Genomic DNA, 19,874 nt, shown 5'->3' with positions numbered 1-19,874 from the left:
AAGACAGAGGAAACTTCCTTCTACCTAATGGACAACATAAATCAGCATGTGTGTGTTGGGAAGGGAAACAAAAGCCTGTATTTTTGGTTTGCCACAGAGTTGTTTGCAATGCAAAACTGCCTGTAATTTCAACATATAAATACAAGCCTGATTACTGGGTTTGAGGGAAAGCTATTTTTGACAATTTGACCTCCTTGAGTGATACAGTTTTAACCACTTTGTGGAGCCCATTTCTTTGTAAGGTGCTGTTGCTACCAAAATAGCTGTGGTTGGTGTGTTGGTTGCCCTGGCTGTACTTAGAGCACCATGGGCTCTTTCTCCTGTGTTGATGGAGAAAACCATGTTATACAGCTAGAGAATCTTATTCTAGGCTGGGTACCTGCCCAGACACAAGAAAATCATGCTAAGAAAGTACCTAAGGCTGTAACTGTTTAACCACAGTTTATTTTTGCATAGCAAAGGAATTTGATGTTGGAGTACTCTTTTCCAGTCTTGTTTTTAACATGTAAATGTTGAATTGAAATATTGAACTGTGAGATTTATTATCCCAAAGTTATCTGGCCTTACCAGTTCAGGAGATCAAGCAGTGGAATAGAATTCTGAAGAAGAAGGGCTGGTGTGGCAGTAAAAGACATAAATTCAGAGTCGAGAGTTAAGATTAAAATAAAGGCAGGAAAGCATATCAAGGCATTGAAGGCAGCCATGGCAACCATAGAACTTCTTTGTCTTGCAATTTACATTGTCAATTAAAGCATTTTAGGTTTGGTCTCAGTTTTTATGAAATTGAGTTCTAAAAATTATTTTTCTTTTCCAGAAAAAATTGCATTTTGTCTCATGTTCTAACTCTCCTTCCCTTGCCTTCATACGAAGGCAACTATAAGCAGAGTGTTCCACTGACTGAATTATTTCCCTATGAGATTTTGCTTTATCTCTATTTGAAAGGAGAGGTTCTCTTTTTTTATTCTTAGGGACAGAGATTAAAAGAAGTGCATGCCAATTCTTACACAGAGATTATTTTGCATTTTGTTACAGGCTTCATGCATCAGACATAAGTGAAGCTTAAAAATACTCTCCTCACTGATTCCTACTTAAATGTTTTCAAGCTGTTACAAGGCATATGAAATACAGATCCAATTTAAAGGGTTTTGTGCAGCCATGCATCACAATATAGTACCTAGGTGAATCACAGATATTTATTTACAGGTCTAAAAATAGACTTAGTAGGTGCCTTATGAATAAAATATCCTGGTTGCCTGGAAGGCTCCAGACCTTGAGCGGTGCAGCTTTGGGATCCGTTGTGATCAGCGATCCCACACCACCTATGAAAAAATGAGGTCTGGAGAACTACAACTCAACTTTATAGTCTTACTAATTTTTAATATTAAAAAAAATCACTGTGTTGCTATCAGCTCTGTGTTCCAAATTTGGTAGTTACATTCAATGCTATAAATTGTGAATTAAAATAATGTTTTAGGCAGTAATGCATCACTAGTGAAACTGAACCATGATGGCGTTATTTTACAAACAGTTGTGAAATAAAAGCATAACAATACTTACAACTCTCATGTGGATATTAAACTATATTTTAGCATCAGCTAATGTAACAGATTTTTAATATATAATAAAGCTTGATATGATTAATTTAGTACTACATTGAAGAGAAACATCTGCCTATGAATACTGTATGAAAGTTATTCTTCCAGGCCCTTTTTCAGCAGCAGCCATGGCTGCCATGGATGTGTTACTGTGTTGATTTGAGGAGCTTTTAAAGGACAAGCAATGTGTGCTTGCACTTCGTTACACATTGCATGGTGTGATGTGCCACCTAGTGTTAAATTCCCCAGAAGGAGGAAAACTGCAGGTGTCATCAACGGGGCACTTGGAGAGTCGGTGGATTTTCTGGAATGTTGGGCGTTCAGGAATATACTGTGTATGAGCAGCAGAGTGAGGAGCTAAGGTTTACGTCTGTTTTACTGACTGTTTTTTAATATTTGCTTTCCAGTGCTCTGTTCCATAACCCTGGGTGTCTGTGGATACAGATCTGCTCAAACACTTCCCAGCCACAGCCATGCATTTGGATATTTATGCTTCAGGTACTGTTGGTACCTGGGCCATCCTTGGTGAGAGTGCACTGATTATGCTGCACTTACAGAGAAGTTAAATTGAAGAGAAACAGTTTTCCAAGGACTTCTAAATGCATTTAACTGCACAGGCAAAAAATGTGATAGCCCCCAAGATTTTAGAAGGATTACTCATCTGTTTTGTAATGCAATGGTGTATTCTGGTGATAAGCTCAGTTGGCCAACATTGCCTTACTCTGCTTCTATGACACAAGCAGAGATGGGATTCCATGCAGTCAGGTAGTGTGTTGCTTAGGAAGTGTATTTTTCTGAGGAAAAAAAAGTCTTCTGTATTTGAGGAAGGGAGGAGAGATTTTTTTCACCAATTCACATCATGGATTTAACTAAAAACTTTTAACTCGATGAACATCCATTCCAAATTATGTATGAATTTCAATTCTAACAAAGATAATGGGTTGAAGAGATTACATGTTGATACAGTCAAGAGTGATGGATCAAAATGTACCCCCATAGTGACGTTCTGCAACAGTTTCAGGATTCTGATTAATCCTGGAAAAGAACTCGTAATGCTTCCCCACTTAACATAGATCTTAAAATAATTCTTTCATTGAAAAGAATTGAACCTTCCTTCTAAAAGCCAACATTTCTGTCCTAAGGGCGGTGCCAATGCATAAATAATGTTAATCTTGAACTTTTCAGTTGAAAATTTGAGCTTCTGAAATAATACTGTTAAAATTCACAAATTAAAAAGCTTTCAAAAATTGTTATTTTAAGAAAGTAAAACAGAGCCTTGATTTTTAAAAGGAATATCTTATTGCTTATTAGGTATGATTTTCAAAACCACACTAAAAAAGGAATTTTAGCAATTCTCAAAGAATCTGAATTCATTACAGGAATGGACATTCCCCGTCTTGATCATTAGTTGGGTATGTCAGGCTGTTGTTGGTATTTTAGAATATAATTAGAAGCTATTTTGGTGTTCAAGACCTTTTACAAAGTTATTAATAGCTGGTGTCGGTGTTTTCCCTCCTCATACAATAACTCAATGATATGTCATTCTTTTTCATGAAAGCAAGAAGGAGAAATGGAGAAACTCACTATATCCAAGCTCTGGGTTTCTGATATTTATTTTCTGCATTGTGTTAATTTTCTAAATTAGCCTCATTTTTAATGGTTTTGGGCAAAGCAGTGTAGAAGCAGCTTGTTTTGTGGTCTGGCAGCAATCTCATCTGAAATGGGAACTATTAAAGTACTTGTCAGATAAATATAACTTTCTCTTCATTGTAGTTGAAGAAGGGAAATGGCTTTTGTGGAGAGTATTTTTACTATGGTGGCAAACTACAGGATCCCTGTATTTTTGAGTCAGCACCAATTGAAGTAATAGAGTATGAATGGAAAATATTAAATGGTATCTCACACAAAAATGCAACACACTTTTATTTGGAAATTAATGTCAGTTGAAACACAGTAGAAAACTGCACATCTTGGGGTATTTTAATGAATTGAATGCAATAAGTGTAAAGAGAGTAACTCTGAAATCTCTCCTATTTTTGTATGTATAAACATACAAAATATAACACTATTCTTGTTGTAGGCTCAATTCTGTAAAAACCTGCCCCGAGTCCTCTGTGTTTCCGTAAGCTGTGCTGTTCCCACTAACAGAGCTCTGTGCACAGCTCTTTCATAAATACATTCTAGAAGGAGCCCTGACCAACCTCATTGGGACTCAGAAACTTCATTTCCTTGCAACAAAGTGAATGAGAGGAAGGTGGTTTTTCACTTGCACAGCACCAACCCAGAAAGACTCTGAAAGGTGACTGTCTAGGTCACAGAAAAGTGAATTTTGCTATCATATAGAAAGCTGTTATTTATTTCTTAGAGCAAAGTCAAAAAAGTGAATCATATAATTCACTATCACTCAACCAAATTGGTGTCATACACCTTTCAGTGGATATTCACATGGACATGCCACTCACACTCACAGTTTTTAAACCTTTATTAAGTATGCACAAAAATTTAGGGTTATCTGACTAACATTTTGAGTCACTGAGGTTTAAAAATATTACCTCACAAAATTAGCTTTTACTGGAATCATAGAGTTGTAGAAAGAGTGTGAAAGAGCAAATTGTTCTGTTCATTAGAAAATCCATCTGCAGAGCTCTAATTTCCCAATATTTATTGGTAGTGATGATATAAGTATTGTGTGTAGCAGAAGGAGCTCAGCTTGACTGTTCAGATCCCAGATGGAATTTGAGCTGCTGGCAGTTTAAAAATTCTATATTTGAATTACAAATTCCTTTAAATGTTGATGCAGAGGAATAATCACGGAACAGGAAGAAGTCAGAATACTGGAAGAGTAGAAGTGATCTGAATATATTCCCTTCCACTTCAGCTAACATTCTGCTGCCCCTGACAGTGTCTGACTAACAGCCTGGAATGTCAAATGGAGTACAGGATGGCTCCTATCCCCAGCCCAGGATGCTGCTCAGCCAAGCCATTAGTTTATGGAGCTCTTCAATGTGTTTTAAGTCACATTAGGATGCAAAATACAGTTTTTCATGTCAAGACCTACAAAAATCTTAATACAATTTTCATAGACATTTAAAAAGAAGGACTTGGCACAGCAGATTTCTGGAATACTGCTACACTGGCACTGAGTTTAGCTATTCTTAACCTGGCTGCCTACGTACCTTTTAGTGTCAAAGCTTTGGGGGATGTAAGCTTCTGCAATGCTGTACTAGGATATAAAGGTTATATCATATCAGTTGACAGAAAACATCATACCTGCCACTATGCACAGGAGGAAATAAACTCTGCAAAATGGATGTATTGAGGGAGTCTGAAAGAAAAAATACAAGTGTGTGTCATTTTGCTATAGTTCTTTTAATGCATAAAACAAAAAGCAATGATGGTGTCTATTTACAAAAATTATACACAACATTGAATATCGCTTTGAAACATGACTCTAAGAATGCTAAGCCATGTCTATAATCTTCAGTAAATGTGTGTTTAGTGGTTGGGGATAATATCCAGGGCAAATCTTGACAGTAGGTTACACCTGACATGCAGATTAACTGACAAGTCGTATAAATATATTCCAAAATGAACTTGGATTAGGTTATGATCTCTGAGTACTTAGTTTGACTTTCTCTGTAGATCACCTCAAGTTATTTCCACATAATTCTACGCTCCACCTGCTCTTGGTGATAAAGTACTGACTGAAGTAATTTGGTGGCCTGGGCAGCCCCTGCCCTCTGCCAGACACGCAGCAGCTGAGCCCCGGGGAGCAGAGTCAGCTGGTACGGTTGGGTTTTGCTTGAGGACTCCCAAAGGCTCTTGTCATGACAGAAGTGACTGTATCTCTTACCTTGTCTTTGGAGGAAACGAGAGGAAGAAATACACATTCAGTTTTGTTGAATGAAAAAACCCCACTGCAAGTATTATTGCCATGGCTCTGTGTGTCTGCAGCCTCCCTGCCAGAGCAGAGCCCGAGGTTCTGTCAGGGGGAACACTGTGAGAGAAGGGGGACTGCCAAATACACAGAGGCTGGAAAAGTCCTGGAAAGAATATACAGAGAGGGAAGGGAAGGGAAGGGAAGGGAAGGGAAGGGAAGGGAAGGGAAGGGAAGGGAAGGGAAGGGAAGGGAAGGGAAGGGAAGGGAAGGGAAGGGAAGGGAAGGGAAGGGAAGGAGGGAAGGGAGGAAGGGAAGGGAAGGGAAGGGAAGGGAAGGGAAGGGAAGGGAAGGGAAGGGAAGGGAAGGAGGAAGGGAAGGAAGGGAAGAAGAGAGAGAGAAAGAAGTGTACGAAGGACAGGAAGAAGGAATGAGCAAATGAGCATTATGAATACATTTAGGGAAAAAATAAAACAAAGGGGAGGACCTGATATCAAGATAGGAAATTACAAATTAAAGATAAAGGATATAAAGATGAGAGAAAAGCCTTCTTACACACCCAGAAGCAAGTAGTGCTTTGTAGAATCCTTAAGTAATGCAAAATTATCAATGGAACCTCATTATAGATTAGAGCATATAAGACTTAAAGCTAGCCTCATGCTTTGACATGTTTGTTATCCATCCTGGTGTAACATACCCAAAACCCATCCAAAAATGTGCTGCCTGTCATGTGTGATCTCCTACTTTCTTTAGAACCTGTTCCCATAGCAACATTTCTATCTCATTATAGCCTAGGTATGTAAGTATAGCAAATTAAATTTACATTTCTATGTGTGCTCATACCTTTTTTTTTGCCTGAAAAAAACCCACACGTATTGTGTGGGTACTCAGATGGCAAACTATGTATATTTTGGAGCTCAGGATGCTTGGTTGTGATCTTTTCTCACCCAGAAATAAATAAGCACTAGAACTTAATGAGGAAATACATTTCAATAATATCCCAAGGCTGGAAAACCTAAAGCTATAAATTAATTTCATAATTAGCTGTATATTTTTAAAGGTTTCAAAACATATTTTTGAAAAGAAGAAATGTTCTGTGGAAGTAGATTATGAATTTCAAACTTGAAATTCTGTCTGTTTTAAAGACTTACATTTAAGTTGCATATATATCATAGATCTTGAATTAGGAGTGTTGTGATAACCAGTTGCAGCTTTGTACAGTTCTACATGTTGAATTGCTTTAATGGAGAACTACTGGCCTGTGGTCACACCTGTAAGCATTCTGACTGTGCTTTTTTCTAGTCAGGGTTCCCTCAATAGTAGATATAGAAACCATTGTCATTTTACTTAGATTAGAGAGTTAAACTGGGTATTTTAAAAAGTAATTACAGTGATTGGGTTATGGAGTCAGAATTCTAATGAGACGTGTTTGTGTTACTGAGAATGCAAAGTGTGATTAACAATTCCTGGCTCAAATACTGGCTTGCAAAACTGGCAAGTTAGAAAGTAATAAAATAAAATACACAATAAGCTTAAAGGGCATAAACAACCTTCATACCAGCTCTCTTCCTTCATTTATTAGTGGAAGTAGAATGGTAGTATGCAGTGGTAGGAAATGCTGGGTGGTGCAGCCACCTCATCCTGGAATTCGCTTGGATACAGTGCAGCTGTAGTTCCACAGCTTTTTCCAGCTCTTTCAAAAAGCTACTGAGTGTTTTCAGGGAAGCAGAGCAGCTGCCCAGGAACTAAGTCTCAGTTTTACTATGCAGAGCAGACAGTTGTTTTTCAGCAGCTGAGGCAGAAAGAGTACTTTGTCTTCCCACAGGAGTACTTGGCTAACTGTTAATGTGACTTTTAGGTGATCTTATGCAACAGCTTTGGATGCTTCAAATGTTCCATACTTCATACAGAACTTTGAAATATGCTGTTTATTACATTTGTAGAAGGAAAGGATAGGATTACAAAATCACAGCATGTATGAATTTTCTAGGGCTTAAGGCTCTAACCATTGCTGATTTCTGATAGCAGTCATGCTAATACACATTTAGCAGATTAAGAGGCTCCCTCATTAGCACTCCTCTTACTCTTTTTCCCACCCTCAGTATTGTTTAAGGAACTGCCCTGGCATAAAGAAAATCAGCAAGAACAGGAAGCAACTGCCCTTTGCTTCAAGCTGCAGATGATGTGCTCATGTTCTTTGGCACCTACAAGGCAGGAGCGTTGGCTTTGTGTACCTGCTGGGGAGAAGACAACTTGTGGGGCAGGGCTGGACCCAGCTGGGAACAAGGCTTTTCCTGGCTTTGTAACTAAAGGGTTTAACGGAGCTGGAACACTGTATTGACAGCCCTGTCAAACCCCAAATAGCTCCCCAGGTAGTTGGGGGGGTGTGCTGCAGCTCTGTTGCTGGTGGAAGGAGTGTTTCCTGTCACTTTGCTGGGGTTTCAGTATTCTGACACGTGCCCTGAATCAGGGCAGTTTTAGACTGCACCCAAACACTATGCTTTAGTGCCAGCCAGAGCAGCTGCTGATGTAATATTACTCTGTAATTTAGTGCTTTTCTTTGCAGTTAGGGAGAGAATAATTTTTAAATGAATTTCCTTTCTCCAGAAAGAATTATTACTTGATCCAAAAGAATTATGTGGTGATATTTAACTAGTGGTATAAATTCTTCTTTTTTCAGACATTGACAAAGAAGGAGAAAACATGAGATGGAACATATCAGAAATATTAATAAAGGAAGAGAACTTACTGATGTGTTGCAAAACCTTTCCAAGGTAATTTATCAACATTTCCAAAAAAATATGTAAATTGTCAACAGTGGTATGAGACTCCTTCTTTAACAGCTTATTTCCAGATTAAAGGAGTACAATGAACTTACTTTTAGATTCATAAATCCAGCAGATTTTTAGTTATTGCAGTTGGGTCACAAACTGAAATATTCAAGGAAACACTGTTCTAAATATTATCCTAGATTTTTAAAAGGTTCATTTAGATTTAAAAGTGTGGTTAGTTTAAATTCTGCTCCTGTCTAGTACCTTATTTTAAACAAAGATATGGTTGGCAGATTTTGTTGAAGTGTGATGCAACAAACAGTGGATGTTGGGAATTACTCTCATCTTTCTAGAATCTTTTTTGATCTAACATTGCCTTGAGCAACCAGGACTTAGGAGTCTTTGTAAAGCACCTGATAGGAATGAGCACTGGCAATTTTTTAAGTCATGCTGAGTCCAAGCACATCACGATCCTTACAGAAATTAAAATCTATATAGAGCCAATTGTACTACTTAATATAAAGTTAACAGAACCTCCCCAGACACTGTGAATTACTGTTACCTGCTGTTTGCCATTCTCTAGGCAGGATGTCTTAGAGCAGAAGTGTCTCAACAAATGTGTAGTACTGGTTCAGAAAACACATGCTACAGGAAGTGGGGTTTTTTACCTAAAAAGTCTGAACTCTTTTTCTAACTGCATGAAGAAGTTTACAATATAAGTTATTAGAAATAAATTACCTGGTCCTCTGAATAATTTACTCTACCAACACAGAAAAACAAGTACATGTAAGTTGATTCTAGCAATTCATCAAGATACAATTGTATGTCTGAGGCAACATCTCCATAGAAATCTCTTTAATTGCCCTGCATTAAGGGAGTCTGTTCAACTATGGTAGAACAAAGTAAAACCAGAAAGCATGAATAATGCAGTATTGAGTATAACTTGTGGTTACACTTCAGCATTTTCCAGTTCTCAGTTTCTAGGGACATTACCATCTCAATCTGCATACATTTTTGCATATGGCAACACTTGATTGATTAAAAATATACCAACGTTCTAAACCACAGCATATTGCAGTGGAAACCAGGTTTAGTAGTCTGTGTGATGAATTCCCAGAATCAGGTGAAGTGTGCAGCATTAACTGAGAGATTTTTTGTATTGCTTTTTTTTCCTGTATTCAGGTAATGATGACATATAAATGGTAGCATATGTAACAATGATAAATGCAGAAATAACTGATCCAAAGCTGCAAAACAGCATTTCGCACGTCAGCTTGTTCTGTAAATCTGCACAAATCACTTAACTCTGCATTCCTGCCTTGCTCAATCCAGCTGTGTTTGATGATAATGGAACTTGAGTGTCTTATGACTGACTGTAGGTGAAAACTGAACAAACTTTTACTGTATGAAGCAAAGAAGGGGGAAGGGCTCTCTGTTCACTCCAAAGGGAACAGGATGCCAGGCAGTGTTTGTGTGCTATTGAAATGCTAAACAGAGAGGAAGCCTTAGAGGAGCAGCTGAGGCCACTTGGTCTGTTCAGCCTGGAGAAGAGGAGACTGAGGGGTGACCTTGCCATGCTCTTCAACATCCTCCAAAGGAGCAGCAGAGGTACCAATCTCTGCACTCATGGGCAGGCACAGGCCCCTGAGCTCAGCTCACCTGCTTAGAGCATGGTGCTAACACAACCCGGGGCATGATCCCCCTGTGGGCCATTCACCCAAGAGCTGGCCTTGATGACCCTTGTGGATCCCTTTCAACTCAGAGTATTCTGTGATTCTAACTCGAGGAAGTGGCATCAAGCTGAGTCACAGGAGGTTTAGGTTGGATATCAGGGAAAGGCTTTTCACCCAGAGGGTGGTTGGGCACTGGAACAGGCTCCCCTGGGAAGTGATGACAGCACCAAACCTGCCAGAATTCCAGAAGTGTTTCAGCAATGCTCTGAGGCATATGGTGGGATTGATGTGCAGGGCCAGAAGTTGGACTCAATGATCCTCATGGGTCCCTTCCAACTCAGCAAATTCTGACATTCTATTTTCATTTACAATTTCATACATGAAAAGCTTGTCACCTGAATCATCTACCTCTATGTCTAGCTGCATTAAGTACTTCAGACCTTTGGTTTAAAAAAGAGCAAGCTGTGCAGATTCAGATCAGGTAGATTATCTTGAGGTGTTTACCTTGCATTGTTTAATAATACTACCTTTCTAAACAAACAAACAAAAAGAAGTGCTACTGAATTCTAGGGTTGCATATCTAAGGGTTAGCAGACTTTCTGCAGGGAGGTGGCTGCATTGAATCAGCCCTGATCTGACAAGCATGTGTTGCTATGGCAATGGAGACTATGGAATGTGAACATGCTGCTTCAGCCATGTGACAAATACAAAGCCTGATACATATTTTTATTTTTTTAAAGCATGGGTCTGTTATACTTTTCCCATTAAAAATTGATAGCAATGAACCTTTTTCTTCTAATATTTTGAGTGATTGAAAGCTCACTTTGGCACTTCAAACTTGCCTATAGTGTATTTATAAATAAAACAACTGAATAAAAAAAAGGAAGCTTATTTTATGAACAGTTTTAATACAATTCTTTGTGTGACTGATGTTAAAAGACAGCAAAGTTGGCTTTACAGTAATGATGTTTGGTGTTAAAGTAGAAAAAAAAATCAAGATGTAAGCGGCGTTAACTGTCTGTATGCAAGTCTATGTGCAATGAACTATTTCCACTTAGCTTGTTTGTCTTTCCTCCTTTACATATCACCAAGAATTCTCTGTTAAAAGACAAAGTATGACTTGAGTGTTTGTAAACAAAGCACTAAAATTACCATAATGTAAATGAGAGATATACTTTAGGTTTTTACACCCTGCCAGCATTGCTGAACATGTCTATAAAGACAGAAAGTTTTGGACACTAGTCCTAAACAATATCTTTTCCCTGAAAATTGATGTAAACATTCTTTGAGCATTTGAGTGTGTCCTTGAAGATCTGTGTTAAGGGACTGTGGTAGTTTAGTATGGGCCTTCCTTGGTGACTAGTTTGTAACCAAGGAAGGGCCCATATTTCCTGGTATTCCCTACAATTTTTACGTAAGCCAGGGGTATAAGAAGAAAGGAGGAGAGGCCTTCGCTCTCTTTCCTTCCGGTGGCTCTGAGGGTGAGGGTTCCCTGCTGTCGGTTCTGCCGTGTGGGGAGTGAGGCCTGGTGAGGCCTGGCCGACCTCGGGGAGTGAGGCCTGGTGAGGCCTGGCCGACCTCGGGGAGTGAGGCCTGGTGAGGCCTGGCCGACCTCGGGGAGTGAGGCCTGGTGAGGCCTGGCCGACCTCGGGGAGTGAGGCCTGGTGAGGCCTGGCCGACCTTGGGGAGTGAGGCCTGGTGAGGCCTGGCCGACCTTGGGGAGTGAGGCCTGGTGAGGCCTGGCCGACCTTGGCAGGCGGAGGTTGGCAGTGCTCGTTCCAGTGTGACTTCTGTTGTCCCAAGGAGAGTAGTAAGATAGTCCTTTACTAATTCTTTAGTTGCTAGATCTTGGGTTATTGATAGTGTATGTTTGATTTTGGTTTTGTTCCTTTCTCCTTCCCCCTTCCCTTTCCCTCTTCCTTTTGGAAATTATATATAGTATTTCATCTGCAATATATGTAAATACATTTATTTTCATATAAGTTTGGCTAGTTTGGATCTTTCCAAACTAGATTTTTTTTCCTTAGCACTGTGCTGGAGGTTTTTTTTGGTGTTAGGTTGGGGACTTGGCAGGGAGCCAAGTAAAACTTAGACAGGGACAAAAATGGATGGATTTTTGTGTCTGAATATCACAATCCCTTTTACATCCAACAGTCTACTGCAAATAAATTGGATTTCAGTGGGCAGTTTTGCTTTGTAGCATTTCTGCAAGGTAGCTGTGCTTGATTCTGTGGAGCAGCTTGGCTCTTTGCAGTCTCAGAACTGCACGCTGCATTGTTTGCTCTGATAATGACATGAAACGCTCGTTATTTTTTTCCTTTTCCTTGCTATATCCTTTTCCACAGGCATTTTTGTAAACCCTCAAGTGCAAAGGCCATGATGATATTGGTCACCATGAGCTTCTGGCAGAGCTGACACAGGACAACTGAAGTTTGTAAACAGGAGTTTGTTGTTGAACTGTAGCAAAATTGTGTTACATCTTTGGGAATCCTGGCTAATAACTGACAACTGCAAGCTAGGTTTGGAATTTGCACTGGCAGTTGGTTCATCATCTTTCAGCCAGATTTTACTTCTTAAATTTAAAGAGGAGGTGGGAGTAAAGACAGGTTTGCATTAAGAATGTAGCACTTCTATTCTGCCTTGAAATAACCCTGTGAAGTAAGAGTGCTTAGGAGGTAAAAACTGGAACAAGTAATTGAATACATAAATAAAGAGTAAGGAGAATTTTTCAAGTGATTCAGTACCTTCCTCTGTTCTGAAGTTTGCCCAAGCACTCCTACATACCACCTCCTGTGGTGCAGGACATTTTAATGTAGTGTGGGAGGTTAACATACAAATCCCTACTGACTGCACTTGAGCATGGCTTCCCACACACCTTTGGAAATAAGTTCCCTTATTTAGAAAAGTTAATGAGTATTATAGCTGTGTCCCAAATGACAAGTGCAGTGGGTAGAAAATTACCCATTATGTCCATTTTTAATTAAATGGTATTTCATCATTTTTAACTTTACTTCTGAGATAAGTTTGTGAACCAAGTGTGAGCAGTCAGTAACACAGAGGAGTGGTCTTGTGCTGAGGACTGGAAAGCTTGATGCTGCATCTTGAGACAAGTACCTTGCCCAGGGTTAAGCCACGATATTGGTGAAGTCAAATTTGCTCTGATGTCGAGTCACTGATTGCACTGATGACAAACATAGAGCTTAGGAGAAAACTAGGAATCCTCTGCAATTCATAACTAATTTCATGACAACACCAAGGAAGTAATTAACAACTTATCAGTAGAAGTTTCTGACCAGTCTCTCAGCTTTCAATGACATGAATGCTTTAGGCTGCTTCACTCAGCACAATCCAACATTTGCTGAAGGCAGCCAGAGCTTCCCAGTCTGGTTTTGTGCAATGAGTTCCTGGTTCACAGCTGGAACTCAGAGCTGTTACAGTGAAACAGATGGAATGTAAGGTCAGGTCTAAGCCTTACAGCTCTTATTATTTATCACAACTTGACTAATTCCAGCAGATAAAAATATGGCACTCCCTCTGTTCAACCTGCCACTTCTCTGCAAGAAAAAAAGTGTTTTTATCGAACATGTGTTTGTACATTTCTGAAAAGTCAGTAAGAGCCTGCCCATACCTTCTACTCATTAGTGAAACCAGACAAATCAGTTTAACTACTCAATTTACTAATAGGAGTACAGCAAATAGAAACAAACAATAAACTACAACACATTAAATGATTTACTGTATTGATTTGAAACAGTCAGGAAAAAATACTGACTGAACATACACTTAGCATTTACAAAAACTTTTCTGAAAGGAGTAAGTATCTTACTCTATTCCATTAATGTATCTCGCTTCTTAAGGACTTGATGCTAAATATTTATTCCCAAGAAAAGCCTCAGATTAAGTCCAAGAAAACTTTTTCAAGTAGATTTGATCCCAAATTCTGGCTGCTTCATTGTACAGAAATAGGGTTACGTGTATCTAGCTGAAAAATTAAATACATTTTTAAATATGTAAATACCTAACAGGGGCTGGGGTAAAGAGTTATAGCAGTGGTATTTCTTCTTGTGCACTTCACTGTTTTGTGCTTCTGAAAAAATATTTGCTAATACTTGGTCATACTTGGACATACATCTGACAGGTCCTATTACCTTGAAAAAACAGAATTATTTCACAGATTAACAAAATTTGGTATTTTGTTTAGAAATAGATTAGTAAAAACTATCTCTAATTTTGTTATGGATCCAGCCATTTCCTCACCTAAATTCTATGAGATTTAAACACAAAAGGTATAAATTTTACTTTACAATTTGAATCCTTCTAGACTGATAACAGAAATATGAAGTAGAGGTAATAGAACTTGTCTCCTGTTCTACTGTTAAGCTACAGCAGAGACAATTTCTTGTTTAAATTAGGTGGTACTCCTGTCCTAGAGAAATATCCTACTGTCATGTATGTTTATGTCCTTGTCTCAGTGGTAATAAACCAGTGATCCTTCTCAGAAAGTTAATAACAAAACCAGCTGAACAATGAAAAACATGATGACCTTGAATTTATTGCACAGGCTGGTCTGACCTGGGAGATGAAGTAAAGTGTTCTTAAAATGGAAGACATGAACAAATGCCAAAATACAGCGAGGCACGTGGCTCGTAGGTGAGCCTCAGGTGAGCTCCCTGCCAGGAACCTGAGACATCCTCAGCACTGAAGCCTAGAGAGCAGAGCCAGGCAGGTTAATCACCAGGAGTACTGCAGGGCTCTGAAACATGGAGTGCTCCATGACTTTTAGCTAGGTGGAGAGAGAAAATATTTTGTCTCCTTTTCTCTTTCTCCACATGTAAGTCCAGATTCTTTGCTGCTTCTCACCAGAAACATGCTCTTAAGGCAAATGATCTATATGTGTATTTTGTGCAAATATTTGATAACTTCAGGATTCCCAGACAGCTCCAGCCTTTCCTGTTCAGCAATCCAGATCAGTGTGCTGGCCAGCTGAGAGCCCAGGCAGCTTTCAGTCAGCATTTGCCAAGCACATTCTGCCATGGGAGAGTCAAACACCAGTGCCTGCAGGCCAGCCAGTTACCCGTTGTTTCCTCAGCCCTCACTGAGGCAGAATTTTCCTTCTGCTTTGACGGAGTAAATTTTAAAAGCAAACACAAATACATCATAGCCTGACAGACATCATTCTATCAGCCCAGCCTCCCACTTCCTCCTGCTGCCTTTGGACATTTCAGGTCTTTCTTTTCTCATTATCTCACATCCTTAAGCTCTGAGCTAATTGCTTTCTTTTCATAGGCATCCCTGCTAAGAAAACATTGATTTCTCAAACTTAATTTGCCATTATTAAAGCATTTGGTGTCCCTCCAAAAAGAAGGTGTAAATCACATTTTATTGTTACTGATTTGCTTCTGTCTGTGTGGAAGATTTTCATGCAGTGTTTGGCTTTGGAAGGTTTATTTTTGCTTAAGGTGCTGACATTTTGCTAACCATTTAAGCAAGGGAAAATAGCTTGGGCTCAGTGACAAAAACCTGATTAGAAAGGTTTGAATGGAAGGCAGGAGGGGGAATGTTTGTGTCACTGGATTAGGAGCCAAAACTGGACTAAGGAATTTTTCAATTGAATGTTTGCTGGTTTTTATGTTCATAGAATATTATTTTGAGTTGGAAGGGACCTTAAAGATCATCTAGTTCCAACTCCCCTGCCATAAGCAGGGACACCCTCAACCAGATCAGGTTGCCAGAGCCCCATCCAACCTGGCCCTGAACACCTCCAGGGATGAGACACCCCAGCTTCTCTGGCAACCTGTGCCAGGGCCTCACCACCCTCAGGGTAAAGAATTTCTTCCTTATATCCAATCCAAACCTACTGTCTTTCAGTTTGAAGCCATTCTCCCTTGTCCTGTCATGTCCTATGTCATATTTTACTTACATTTTTCTTCGTTGTATCATAGTCTGGCATAAAAGTACTAATGCATATAATAGAAACATGGAAAATGTGAAGCAACATATACTGCAAAATTTGCCAGTAGATGAAAAATCAAGGATGCATTATCTTCATATGGGATTAACTGCTTTGGAACCTGCAGTGGGTTCAGCAGATGAAATTCCTGATGAGGAACATGTTATGCAGGAAGTGCATTCACTCACAGGGCCTTTCTCTCCAGTATTCTCTCCTCTGTCAAAGAGCAGCCTGCCCCCTCTCTAGCAAATGATCTGTTCTGGAGACTGAAGATGCTTTAATGACAAGAGCACTAACTTTGGAGTTAAAGGCACATGATTGGATTCCACCTAAAGGAATTTGAACAAACTACCTGTGTCTGAGTCTTATAAGGACAACAGTACTTGCCTTTTTCTAGAAACATCACAAGAACTCAGGACTGAAGCAGTTACAACAGAAGTGAGGATTTCTCACACATACCAGAGACTATATCATTCTCTGCTTTCTGATTTTACTAGCACTGAAACCTCTTTAACAATTCACTACACAATTCCACATTCCAAAGGTCCTTCCAGACCCCTGAACCGTGTAAAGCAGGGTTGGCCAATCCATGGTTTGGGACTTGCAGGTCCATGTTTGGATGCCCCGGTGATGTGGATAGGCAGGACCCCCTTATTACTGCCCTGGCCAGCCCTGTCTGCCAGATCTGCTCACAGATTCCACTGTCATCTCTTTAACATGCTCTAGGCATGACAGTATTTAGTCATGGTAAGTATTTACTGAGATTTCCTGCATTCTACTTCACCTTTTTCATACAGGTACAAAGACCCTGCTAGCACAGCTAAAACAAGAGCCGTGCTCCTGGCTCATCTTAACCTGCTTAATCCTTCTATGATGACCTCAGACACAGCTCAATTACAAAAATACTAACAGTTATGAGAATACTTGGTCTACAGGCACAGTATTTTCATGCAGTCAAATTTACCATCTGTCTTGATGAGTTCACTCACATAAGGTGACATTTTTACTTATGCTCGGAACTGCAGCTTGGTCAATAATTCTGCCTTCCAGAAAGGTTACTAGTCATGAGTCAGTGGTTACAAGCAAAGTGAAAACTCTGAGGTACAAGAGTTGTCCACCATTCCACAGTGCAATAAGAAAACAGAGCCAGCAGCATCTGCAGCACTTTTTTTTTAAATACATGATCTCATTTGTACATCATAGTACTGTACACCAATCCACCCCAAGCAGTTGCAATGTCCAATTTGTGCTTTAATCTGAGCATGTAGAAGGGAGTGGATATATAATTCATGCCTCAGATTGTTTTACTCAAGACTCTGAATCAAGCTGAAGTTTCTTGTTATTAACATCAGATAGAAAAATTTTCTCCAAAAGCAGAGTCTGTATATGTACAGGACAGGAAATATTTTGTGGATATCAAACTCAAGTCTTTGTTTCCCTCTAATCCTATATGTCTCAGGTGAAGTTCCCACAGATGCCATTCAACATTGCAAAAAAACCCTCTGTAAGTTATATACTACTGCCCTCTACTGCATTGTTAATTTAGATCATAAAGCCATCCAAGTCACACTTCCTGTCAGGTTTATGAGGCTTATTCATGTCATCAGTCAACCAGCCCACCTGTACAGCAAAGATATAAATAAAGTATTCAAAGTTTTGGGGAAGAAAATCACAATATGTCTGAACCAGTAAGACTAAAACAATAAGGACTTGTATAACTGCATTTGTTAAGCCTCTCACCTTTCATCTCCCAACTTCATAAGAAAAACACAGCATCACAGTCATTCTAGAATTAAAAACACCCTCCAGTCAGTTCTATCTGTTCAAACACAAGCTGAAAAAAACCCATAATGGAAAACCTGTAGGATATGTGAAACATTAATACCTTTGGATTATCTGAGGTTCACAATTCTCTAATGCTGCTGACTGCCAAAGATGTCTACCAGTACAAAAGGCATAAATCTACACAAACATATTCCTTTCCCCAGGAACTTATTATTGAACATGGCTCACATCCAGGATATGTCTTGGAATAAATAGCAGCTGAACAAACTGTGTCAATCCTCTTAATTCAGTTCCCCAGGAACTGTTGTTTCAGTACAGAAAAGAGATTTCTGCAGGACATAAGGCACTTCAGACTTAATTTAGTTCCTCCACTATTTACAAAGCACTCTGTGCACTCCTCCATTGCTTGTTTCTAATGGAGAATGGGCAGATTGAATGAGAAAAACTGTGCTGCATTTTTCTCATTAAAATGTGTTGAATTAAGGTCAGGTTAATAACTTTCCTTGATGGCATCATGCTAGGGAACTAATTTCAAAATGATTGCCTGAACAGAAGGCATCCTGAAAACATTTTTTAATACAGCATAAGCAAGTAAGAAGCAAACAAAAAGAAATTGAGTAATCTCAGTCTCACACCTCCATAAATTCTAGGACAATTAACAGAGAACTCCAAATGCATCATAAGACATCTTAGAAGATGAACCAATAAGTAATTACCGTGAGAGACACTGAGAATCTGTGGGAAAGAAAAACAGCACCAAGTTGACATTCCAGCTGAGCACTGAGGCAGCACCTTATTAACCACAGGAGACAAACTGTATTAGATCAACTTTATTTATATTATCAAATTTGACAATAAAATATTCCAAATCTATTGAACGCATTCATACACAGGAACATATAAAATGCCAGGTCTCAGAATGTGTTCCATACAAAATACTGGTTAGTGTAGCAAAGTCATTGCCAAACATTCCCTGAATTTAAGAGGGCCTTGAACACACTGTGCTCCAAGAACTACCTTAATACCAAACATTCCTTCCTTTGGTCTGCAAATCCTTTGCAATCCTTTGCAATTATTGCTAGTTATTGAAGTCTTCTGTTTTTATACAGAATCACACAGTGACTCTGAACCTCTTCAGAAGTATTAAAATGACAGCTGAAAGCTTCATCAGCATTTTTGATACGTGTTGTCAAAAATAAGAAACACATTTGGTCCTCAAGACTAGTTTTGGTTTCTGAAAACATCCTGGATGAATAAAACAAAGTAAAAATTATGGAGACATAATTAGTGCATTAGGTTATAACAAAGGTACTTCAGTAAATTCAAACATGTCAACTGTGCAGCTTGGTAAAGCACTTGAGTTAATCCTCTTCTGAAAGTGCCACATTCTCCTTAAAGACTTATTTCCTCAGGGCTCTCCCCCCAGGAATCTCGACTGCTCCAGTGCCCCTGGCTCCAGGCTGAGTGCTCTCCCCATGGTGAGGGAGCATTCCCAACACACAGCCAGGAATAATGCTTGCACTTCCCCTGAGAACTGCATCCTAACATGCAAGGAACTGCCAACGAAAGGGCTGATGATGATTTGGTAGAAAAAAGAATTCCACCTTGTGGCCGTAAAGCTACAGCCTGCAGCTGCACCCCATCCAACCCAAGTCCCACCAGAAGCACCGTGTGTGCTCCCACAGGACTCAGGCACACACATTCCCCTACACAAGGCTTTACAGTGACAAACAGCAGCACAAACAAATGCCTTGAAAAAGTTTCAGCTTCATTTTACCTTATCAACTAACACAAGTTTATTTATGGAGACACTCAAGGACTTGTCTACTAACGGAAAGCTGATTTATAAATCTTTATGTTAAAAGATACAGTCAACTGACCTCAGAAACACAGTAGTTGCCAAAATTAGAATAAGAGTTGTGCTTTTTGTTTTTTCCTTTTCAGTCACAAAAGGTAGTATTAAAAAACTACTTAAGAAAATAAAAAGAACAAGCATCTTTTTGAATTGTGTATTTTGGAACTTCAAATCACAAAAAAAACCTTGAAGCTAAATTCTTGCTGTGAGACTGAAAATGCTACTGAGTAGGTAAGGATCTAAATGAAGCTTAGAAACATTCTTCAAATCAGGTTAAGAATCATTCACTTATGTTTTCTCATTTTTTCATCCCTTGATGCCCACATTGGTATCCTGCAGTCCAGCCTCCAGCTCCACTCATTCCAGTG

At 39.3% G+C, this 19,874-nt stretch overlaps 1 long non-coding RNA gene across 2 annotated transcripts in view; it reads left to right on the top strand.

Moving 5' to 3' along the window:
- Positions 1 to 19,874, top strand: part of LOC116793224 — a 68,774-nt gene that overhangs the window by 44,189 nt on the left and 4,711 nt on the right. For both annotated transcript variants that reach the window (XR_004359402.1, XR_004359401.1), the window contains 2 exons: positions 2,003 to 2,093; positions 8,153 to 8,246. This is a non-coding gene — a long non-coding RNA (uncharacterized LOC116793224). The remainder of the gene's footprint in view (positions 1 to 2,002; positions 2,094 to 8,152; positions 8,247 to 19,874) is intronic.

The sequence above is a fragment of the Chiroxiphia lanceolata genome, chromosome 13 (genome assembly GCF_009829145.1).
Source record: "Chiroxiphia lanceolata isolate bChiLan1 chromosome 13, bChiLan1.pri, whole genome shotgun sequence".
NCBI classification, from domain to species: Eukaryota; Metazoa; Chordata; class Aves; order Passeriformes; family Pipridae; genus Chiroxiphia; species Chiroxiphia lanceolata.
Note: the sequence above shows the minus strand (reverse complement) of the source record. Positions and strands in the feature narration are given on the sequence as shown.